The 9516-nt window shown below is 35.4% G+C and overlaps 2 long non-coding RNA genes across 2 annotated transcripts; both read left to right on the top strand.

Annotated features, from left to right (window-relative positions):
• The first annotated feature begins 1646 nt into the window (after window positions 1-1646).
• On the top strand, window positions 1647-6600 carry LOC139115987 (uncharacterized). Its single transcript, XR_011548211.1, has 4 exons — window positions 1647-1728; window positions 5164-5267; window positions 5797-5951; window positions 6398-6600. It is a non-coding gene; the product is annotated as an uncharacterized lncRNA (long non-coding RNA).
• Window positions 6601-7936: 1336 nt separating this feature from the next.
• Window positions 7937-8918, top strand: LOC139116518 (uncharacterized). Its single transcript, XR_011548324.1, has 2 exons — window positions 7937-8125; window positions 8656-8918. It is a non-coding gene; the product is annotated as an uncharacterized lncRNA (long non-coding RNA).
• Window positions 8919-9516: the final 598 nt, after the last annotated feature.

Below are 9516 nucleotides of genomic sequence, written 5' to 3' on the forward strand. Positions count from 1 at the left end.
TCTTTGATCGCTAGGAGCATGATCATTTGTCTTCTCAATCCAGCCGAACGTGGCCTTTACCACCTCTTCTAATTCTTTGTTACCATAAATATTGTCCGCTGCTGGAGACTCTGTAACACTGTTACTGGCATTTTCTGGCTGTCGGTCACGTATGTTCCCATGGCTGCGTTTGCTTTTCAACTGAATGTGAGATTTGTTTTTGACTTTCTCGTTTCTTCCTTTCGATAGCATCTCTCGTTCTTGATCGGGTGAAGGATTTAAGCGCCTAATGAAAAAGCTTTCTTTCGAAAACCAGATCCTGAAAGAATTAACTTGCCTATTGGATACTGCAAAGTAACAACATAATAAATTTGAGTCTCCTATTCTTAGAACTGCTTCTGATTAGGGATCAAAATGCCAATCAGCTGTATTACCCTGAGAAAAGACCATTATCCAATCACACAAAAGCCTTTTAGTACCACCAACAAGTCAAACTTATCAGGAAGGTAGACATTTATCACTTGTAAAATGTAAGTACTTTTATGACATCTGGTAAATGTACATCCATATACAATGTTCAATGTATAGTGATACGAAAAACCTGACCTATCTATTATACATTCATCAAAAAACGATAAAAATGGTGTGTTACTCATACATTGATAAAAATAGATCTATGGCAAACGGAACAAACAAGTCTGTGCAGAGCCAATATCCTGTTTACTGTAACTGTATTTATTTCAGAATTCAAAGTTCTACGAAAGGGGTACATTTAATTTATCATAGTGCACTTATATTGTGCTGTTTTATGCACATTGGCGCCAATAATTCCTAAAGATTTCCTGACGCATAGTCGTTTACTTACGCATAAAAATATGAACGTCCTCTATGTTGTACTGTTGTTGCATAGAGAGAGGATTAGCCTGAGCTAGAGTAAACGTTGACGTTAAAGTATTGGAAGTACGAATGTGCTCGGACCATATTATCTTCTTACATGACGTTTTCTTTTTTCTCTTTTTGTAACTTGCCTTTGTTCCAATCTAAGCTAAGGAATGTAACTCGTCCTCACCATTCATCATGTCAAGGAAGATTGTGTTTGAAGTTAACGCCAAAATGATTAATGCTGATGCATTCCACAAGTCTTCGTCTACATCATATCTGTTATAATCATGTATATTTGACCTCAAAAAATTTCAGCCTTCGGTATTGATATACATATTTGTAATTAAGTAATGTTTTGCATACATGAATAATTGTTGTGCTTTAGCAATAACCATCACGCTACCGCTTCAGGTAATGACGGCAAGGAACTTGAAACATTCAGGGTACCGCATACGCCCCAGTAACAGTATTCTCTGCTATGTATTTCAGGGCAAACCTATTAAAATTGTAATTTATTACGAGGATTTAAACTAGTAATTCATGACGAAAACGCCCGTCTATAAAGCAAGTTATATATGCATTCCTTTTTGTTTATGTGAATAATTTATATGTGTTTGGAATTGGGCATCGAGAGTAAGATTTCATTTTTGTTTACATCAAGCAACGGACAATCTATATTTTGCATATGCAAGACCATAAAGCTATTTTAATGTCAGCAGCTTTCAATTCAGGTATGCCACTTATTACATGCCTCGACGTGAGTACAAATCATTGCATGGTTTGAATAGGAGCATCCGGGGAGCTTACAGGCCGTGTGAACTACCGGTTTCTAGAGTTACCGATCCGTTGGACGCCTTTGAAATCAAGGTAGACGCTTAACGCTAGATGTAAATTATCCATAGCTATTTTGAATTTCGTTAAAATCTTTTGAATTTGCCCTCCTGGCTTCGGGCAAACTGTCACCTGCACCAGGGCACATATAAACGCATGTATTCAGGCATTATCATATATTACGGCAGTTTGCTTTGATAAGCAAATCAATACCGTCGCATTTTTTGAAAGCATGAACTGGTAATAGTAAGGTAGTGTTTTGCTTCCCCTTCGCCGATCTTACATATAAGAAATACACATAGGGTAGAATTGGACCCATAGACAGATATTCCGTCTAGTCTTTTAAATACTTTTGGTCTACCACTTGCAGGGGCTGATTTTGAAGCTCCGAGATAAAAAAATACATTTTTACTGGCTTATTTTTGTGACTTGGAGCTAGTCAATAGAGGGATGGCGCAGCGGTTATTTTGAGTTTCAAATGTAGGTAAATTTAGGGTAATTTGATTATCTATTGTCAAGTTATGGTTGGCGAGTTTTTTTCTGTTTCTAGGGGCGAAATAACTGGCGATTAAACGTGCTGAAATTCATACAGCAACTTTTATTTTGTCTTCCTAACTCTTGTAGAGGATAAATTGTTTCATTACAGCACACATTAGACTTTACAGTTATATTGATAATCCGCTTTCCTATACAAGTGCATTGAAACGTCAAGGTAACACTTCTTAATCAGTTCCAATGATTGTTTTTAGAAAGGCAGTAAGGCTTAAAGCTTGTAAACAATGGCTCATATTTTTATAAGATTGAGATTTCGGCCGCAAACGTGCTGAGGGGAGTAGAAGAAGAAACTGCAGTCGATACACAGAACAAAACATACATGATTGGGCAAAAAGCACAGCTACCGTCCATTTTATATGTGAATATGTGATCGCCAAAAGGACAATAGCTGTAATGTGAACCTTAATTTATTGTTTGCTTGTAATTGCATAGAGAGCACCATTATCGTTTATCAAGAAACTTACTGCAGTAAAAAAGTCCATATTTAACAATATATATATATATATATATATATATATATATATATATATATATTTTATATATATATATATATATATATATATATATATATATATATATATATATATATATATATATATATATATACATATACATGCACTTGAAACCATCCCATTCTAATCAAGTACAATTATATCAATTATAAAAACATCTATAAATGCACAGATATTATCAATTTAATTTTGAAAAAAATATTGCCCATAGTTTCCTTATAGACTTTCATGTTTAGTGAATAAACATTATCAATGAAATCATTTTTGTATACACATGTACGTAAAGTACATTTATATGAATTATCATACATTGATGAATGTACAGGTGTAGCTTGTATATAAGGCGAAAATGTAAATAGTTTGCCAAACAGACTCCCATGTATATGATTTGACGTCTTTGAACGAAGCATTATATCTGCCTCATTTTGCTTTCTAATAAGTGCGCAAAAAGGGTAACCTTTTCAAATTGGCATTGTGAAATTTAATGACCCTTCAAGAATGCTTGCAGAAAAAAATGTGACCGGTCCGCAATTTCTGTCCAATCTCTTTGAGGGATTTCAAATATTAGCAAGTAGAAATGGGTGATTTGAACACTTTGAGAGTTTGACGTAGTCTCAGTATGTCTGTCGAGGATATACTACACACAATAGGCGATACTGGGAGGTACCAGCAACTCATGCTGGTCCTATTTAATTTTACCTTTGCATTTCAAATTTTGTTTGATCTAGTCTCAGTCTTCTTTTCCATGTCGAGCGACCATTACTGTCAGCTGTATTCAAACCAAACCTATGAGCTTGACTCGCCGTTAAAACGTGCCACCGTTCCCAGTACATATCATGAAAACCAGACCACATGGGATTCCTGTCACATGTACAAAGTGAATGAATCAATGATATTTGATAGTTATTTTGCCGATGGTACAGCATTTATTAGGTCGAGCTTGGCGGCCATGGATATTTGTCCGTGTGAACACGGCTGGGTTTTCGATAGATCATCAGTTTCGAACAGATTAGTGATTGAAGTAAGTTTATATATAATTAACCTGATCTCAATAGTATTCCAATCATTGTACCGATGAGCTACTGGCGTCAAACACCATCTTCCAAACAAATTTTTATGCACTAAATTGAACAACTAATTAAAGTTCAATTTAGTTCAATCAACAGTACTGTAAATATCGATCGTCAACAGTCAGTTATCGATACCGCATATTACCATGTGTCAACATTGATATTGTTGCGATAATGTGAGATATTTGACGAGAATATATCGCCTGTGGGAGAACCGGTGTCGCGAAAGATTGAAAACATGAACATTTTGGAAGACTGAACCTAGAAAAGTATTTTAAGTTGGTTTTTTTTGTTCTTGCCATTGCATGGGGTCACCTAACTTAATTGAGGGAGCCCACACAGTGGAATTGGTGCATGTACAGTTAAACAAGTGAGACAAAGTAATCGTGGAAGCTAAGTAGTAAACCAACTACCACTAGTATACGCGGAAATCTGTTGCAAACTGCAACAAAAGAATATGACCTAAGGCATTCCAGGAAGACAGTTGTTGATGCAAAATAGTAAACCGATTGCCTGCAGTGATAAGGATAATCTTTGAAGAAACTGCGGATAAGACGACTTTTTTCGATCTTTTTCAAGTGTTGATTCTTTTTCTGACGAGAGGCCATTCTGGGTTCACTTTCAAATCCACAGTAAAAAGGTTGAATTAGACAATCATGAATAAAAAAATCATTCACATTGATATTTGGCAATTTCCAATTTGAATATAAAGTATTAACTACTACAAAAATGGACTCTCCTTTACTAAGCAAATTAAATTGCACCGTGAGCCGGCGTTATAAGCCACGAGGTAAATAGCACGTCAGCTAAAGTTATGAAGATGAAGTGTAAACATGTGGTCAATAGTGTAAACATGTGATAACGCCGTCTACTTCACTATCCAAAAGTTTGTGTTGCAAAAGTGTTTGTTTCGTTTCTAATATGTGTAGAGAAAGTTTATGTGTAATATTTGTTGTTTTTTTGTGAGAAAGCTGATATATAGTCGGGCCTATAGTGTTTCAAAAGTTAAAAGGGTGGTTCTTTGTGGCTTCCGTTTTGAAACCAGCCGTGAAAAAACCTGGCAGGTTGAAAATCAAACCAAATAACACTGTTATGGCGGAATTGACTAATTTCTTTGATAAAAATGATAGTAGCAGCGTCCTTGTATAGGGGTTGCTTTTAAAGCAAACGCAGCTATTATGTCAATAATCTCTCAAACGGTTAAGAAGCTCACAGAGGAATTTGTGTGAGCAGGTACTTTAATTTACAAGAAAACTCTGCGAGAAATAATTATAAGATCATTAACTTCATGGTATCTTTACACTGCATTTTACACATATTTTGGATCTTTTCAGTTTCACTTAGTGTGCGACAGAGGTCGGTTACAACAGTTACCCCAGTCAACGTATGCATTCGCAGGCATTTTCGGGTCTTTACTTTTTGGTCCCCTCAGCGACGCGTAAGTATTTGCAACTATAATCTTGAAGCCCTTGTATCTGCAATGTTGTAATCAGAAAACAATGCACATTGAAACCATTTACTCAGGGAAAAAATGCTTAATATAACGAATAAGCCTGGAAAAATCTACGTTTAACTTTTTCATGCTGTACAAGCAAAATTCGGAGACTTGAAAAGACAAGATTAGCAAGTAATATGAAAATATAACATAGTTTCCTTTCCTTTGATAAAAACATCGACGGGCATTTTCTTGTTGACTTATCAAAATGATACAGACACTTCTGATCTATCGGTCCAGGACATTTAACATTGAGAAGGAAGAGCCAATGAGGTAGACATGATTTCCGTGTCTTTAATAGCTATTCTGACTGAATTCAACAGCCTGTCATCAATATTTAATAGAGCTAAAACATAGCTAAAGTTGAAGTAGATAACTCTATGGCGCCAATCTGTATAAAAACACACCGGTTCATTTGACCTTTCACTGATCTTGTAAACTTTGCCTGCATTTCTCTTTTCTTGTCTTGCAGATATGGTAGAAAACCAACGTATTATTTCACCTTAATTACCGCCTTGATCTTCAATCTATAAATGTATTTATCTACAAATATCACAATATTTCTCGTATGTCAGTTTATGGTTGGATTTATATCTCCAGCAATTTATAACATTGGTCATCTTATAGGTAGGATTAAAGTTTAGTTGGTGATTGCTATGCTCATGATATTTAATTCTTCGATTATGTAATTTACCCTTTGAAACGAGCTGAAACGTGGTCGACAAAATACGCATTATATCGTCGCCCACTGACTGCACATATGGAGAACTGAATATGCTGCCGTGTTATAAAGGATCACGCATTATTTCGATTTTCAACCAACTGTAGAAGTAGCCTCAGTAGCATCATTTTCCCATTTGATCAAAACTGATCCAAGATTGACATACATAATTTGAATATTGTGACATGAACAGATCCAAAAAAAATTATTATCCAATGGTTTAGAAATATGTAATACATCAATTTGAGTACATAACACGTTAATCCGTGTATAAACATGTCAGGTAGGTTTTATTGAATACAATAAAAGAACCAGGTGCGCGACTTCTCATGATTCTTGATCTCGCCAACAGGTTTTCAGTGGGAGTCTTCTACTATGGTATTGCCTACAACTTCAACTTTGTAACAGACAATGCCATTCTCACCCTTGGTTTAATCAGCATTGGTGACGTCATCGCTTACGTATTATGCTTGCCGATGCTGAAGTATCTCCCAAGGAGATGGCTTCTATTTTCATCCATGACGGTCAGCGCTCTATGTTTGATTGTTGCTGGAGTAGTAGGTGAGTTTGTGTCGCAGACTACTTAATCATGTAGTAATGAATTTTGAACCAATGTTATTTGCATTTTAGGGGGGTTTGGTTCTGATATACTCCAGTGTTGGATACGTCCTTCTCTAATTGTGTAATTTTAACAGTCACCGAATATGCAGTAACCATGTCTGTCATTATAGTCATCTTCTTCGATCGTCTGGCTCTCAACGATATGCCAGTGTTCCTTTATGATTTCGCTAAATCATTTTAAAGTCAACTCAATTTCGAGATACAAATATCATTTTATAAGAGAGATTTGCATATGTGATATTATAATTTCTGAACCTCATTAGAGACGCTTATTGTACCATGTTGTCCCTTAAATTGGCCGTTTTTTATTTTTTTAAAAGTAGCTCTGCCTTTCCGTGTTGCATTGTTCCCATTTTCCGGGACCTTTCAAATTTTACTTTGTGTCTTTTTCATTCTATGACATGAATCATTTATAATTTATCCGCAATAAGGATTGTAACAAAATATTGAAAAAAAAATACAATTTGACAATTATTTTTATCATTGCATATATGCAAAATACATAAGCTTCAATTATCATGTTATCGAAATACATGATATTGCCTTTGTTTTGTTTTTCTACTATGTTTAATTGTATCTTGCTTTTAGAGAGACAGAATTGGAAAGGAATAATGGAGGGATATAATGTCGTCACCCTTGAGGGACGGACCAATATTTAGAAAAAGTCGTTGATCAGATTAAAGATAGGGAACTCAATTCGATCATTTTTCTTATTGTTTCGTTATTTCATTCGTTTTATTATGTTATTTAATTTGTATTTTCACTTTAGACCATGAGAACATCTTGCATAAGGAGAAGGGGTTTAAGTTTTAACGATTTTCATTTACCTTAAAATGTCTTTTTTGACCAGCCCCTCAAAAGGTCTAACGTTTCAGAGCTTAGTTATCTGAACATGCTGAAGAGACTCTCTCCCTGAGGCAAGGTTCATTTTAGACTAAGCCTCAGGAACGGCAGAGAAAAAATAAAACCAAGCTAACGAGATTTGCATTTGTTTCAAACACGTGCAGATAACAAAGCTATGAAGCTTACACTTTGTATCGGAGCGAAGATGATCGCGTTGACTGTGTATGTTGCATTCTTTGGTTACACAGCAGAGCTGTTTCCGACTGAAGTAAGGTTCGTAGCATAGCTAAATCGGGATCTGTGCTTTCCCGACATTTGTAATGGAAACGTCAAAGTCTTATCGCCTTGCCATTACATCAAACCTTACAATTGAGAGACGCACTGTGTTTAAACTATTTCGACATTATTATTATCTTCCAGAAATGCTTCTATCGGGCTAGGTCAAACACTGACAAATATAGGGACGACGCTGGCACCGTATATATATTTTTATTGATGGACATCGACCCGCTTCTTCCTTTCATTATCCTAAGTTCCGTATTTGCATTTGCGTGCTCCTACTACCAGAGACGTTCAAGCGAGACCTGATGGACTCAATCGATGATATCACAGAGAGGTACTTATGTTAAATAATGAAAAAAACTGGTCTCAAATACTTAATTTAGGCTTCGCGCACAAATAGTAAGGAGGGGTCTGAGTACTTCACATGAATGACCAACTGATGTATTTTAAGCTCCTCTACCACATATTGAAATTTATTAGTATTATTCATAAGCGTTTCTGACTTCAGTAATTTCCATTCCTTAGTATTAACACAACTGTATGAATATGAAATGACTTGGTCCACTGAAACAAATTTTGACCAATCTAAAATGTTGTATTTTGTTGATACATAGTATACAGCAAGCATGATTGTGATAACACCATTAGGGCATAACTAAACAAAAAAGAAAATGCGCCTCTATTTTCTTTCTCCCTTTATTTTTAAGTGCAACCACATAATCATAGATATAACAACAAAGTATTAGAATTCTCTTGTGGATTGATTACATTTTTGTGGATAACTTTTGCACGAAATATGCAATTCAGACAACCTTGAAGTTTTCTGCCCTGGAAGACTGAGCTTATGATGTCTTCATTTCACAGGTCTGAACATAATTCAGCTTTGGAGAACAAAGGCACTGAGGTTAGCAGACTCATTCAAGGATGCCCACATTCGAATCAAGGAATTCAACGTTGAGCGACAGAGGATACCAAGCTATATCACCCTTGGATATTCTCTGAAATGGTCTACACAAGACGTTTGTTTCCTATGTAGTATGTGCAGCTAACTGTGCTCTTGTTTCGGAAAAATACATCATTTGCACGTTCTATACAGCACAATAAGGAATATATTTTGCTTTAATGAAGGTTTATATCGACTTTTCTCTGCCTAATTGTAAACTATTTGATTGCCGCAAAGATTTAGTGATATATATATATATATATATATATATATATATATATATATATATATATATATATATATATATATATATATATATATATATATATATGTTGATGTAGCAGCAATAATAAAACGTTATATGTTCAAAAAAGGAAGTTTTGAAAATGTGTATAATTCCAGTTACAATAAGGCAGCTTGCGTCCCAAACTCGTCCGTTTTAGTTAGAAAACGCTTCCATTCCTATGTTTTCTACAACACAGATTAGAGAGCAAGCATGTATAGAACGGGAAGCGCGATCTATTCGATGGTCTGAACGTTGATAAAATGTCAATTAAGTAATTACGGATATACCATGTTTCTATATTATCGTCGACCGCATCATCAAATCTTGGTCTTTTAGTTGTGCGTTGGCTTACTTCATCACTTCGCTGGGTTCACATGTGCGCTTATAATCCGATAGGTACAGATCCTTTGTTACGAAGACAACAAATCCAGCCAGGACTTGCTTTGCTTTGCGCAAAACTCGCCTGTCTCCGGTCGTTTAATGAATTTGACTATAA

The sequence above is a fragment of the Ptychodera flava genome, chromosome 17, assembly GCF_041260155.1.
Source record: "Ptychodera flava strain L36383 chromosome 17, AS_Pfla_20210202, whole genome shotgun sequence".
In the NCBI taxonomy this organism is placed as follows: Eukaryota; Metazoa; Hemichordata; class Enteropneusta; family Ptychoderidae; genus Ptychodera; species Ptychodera flava.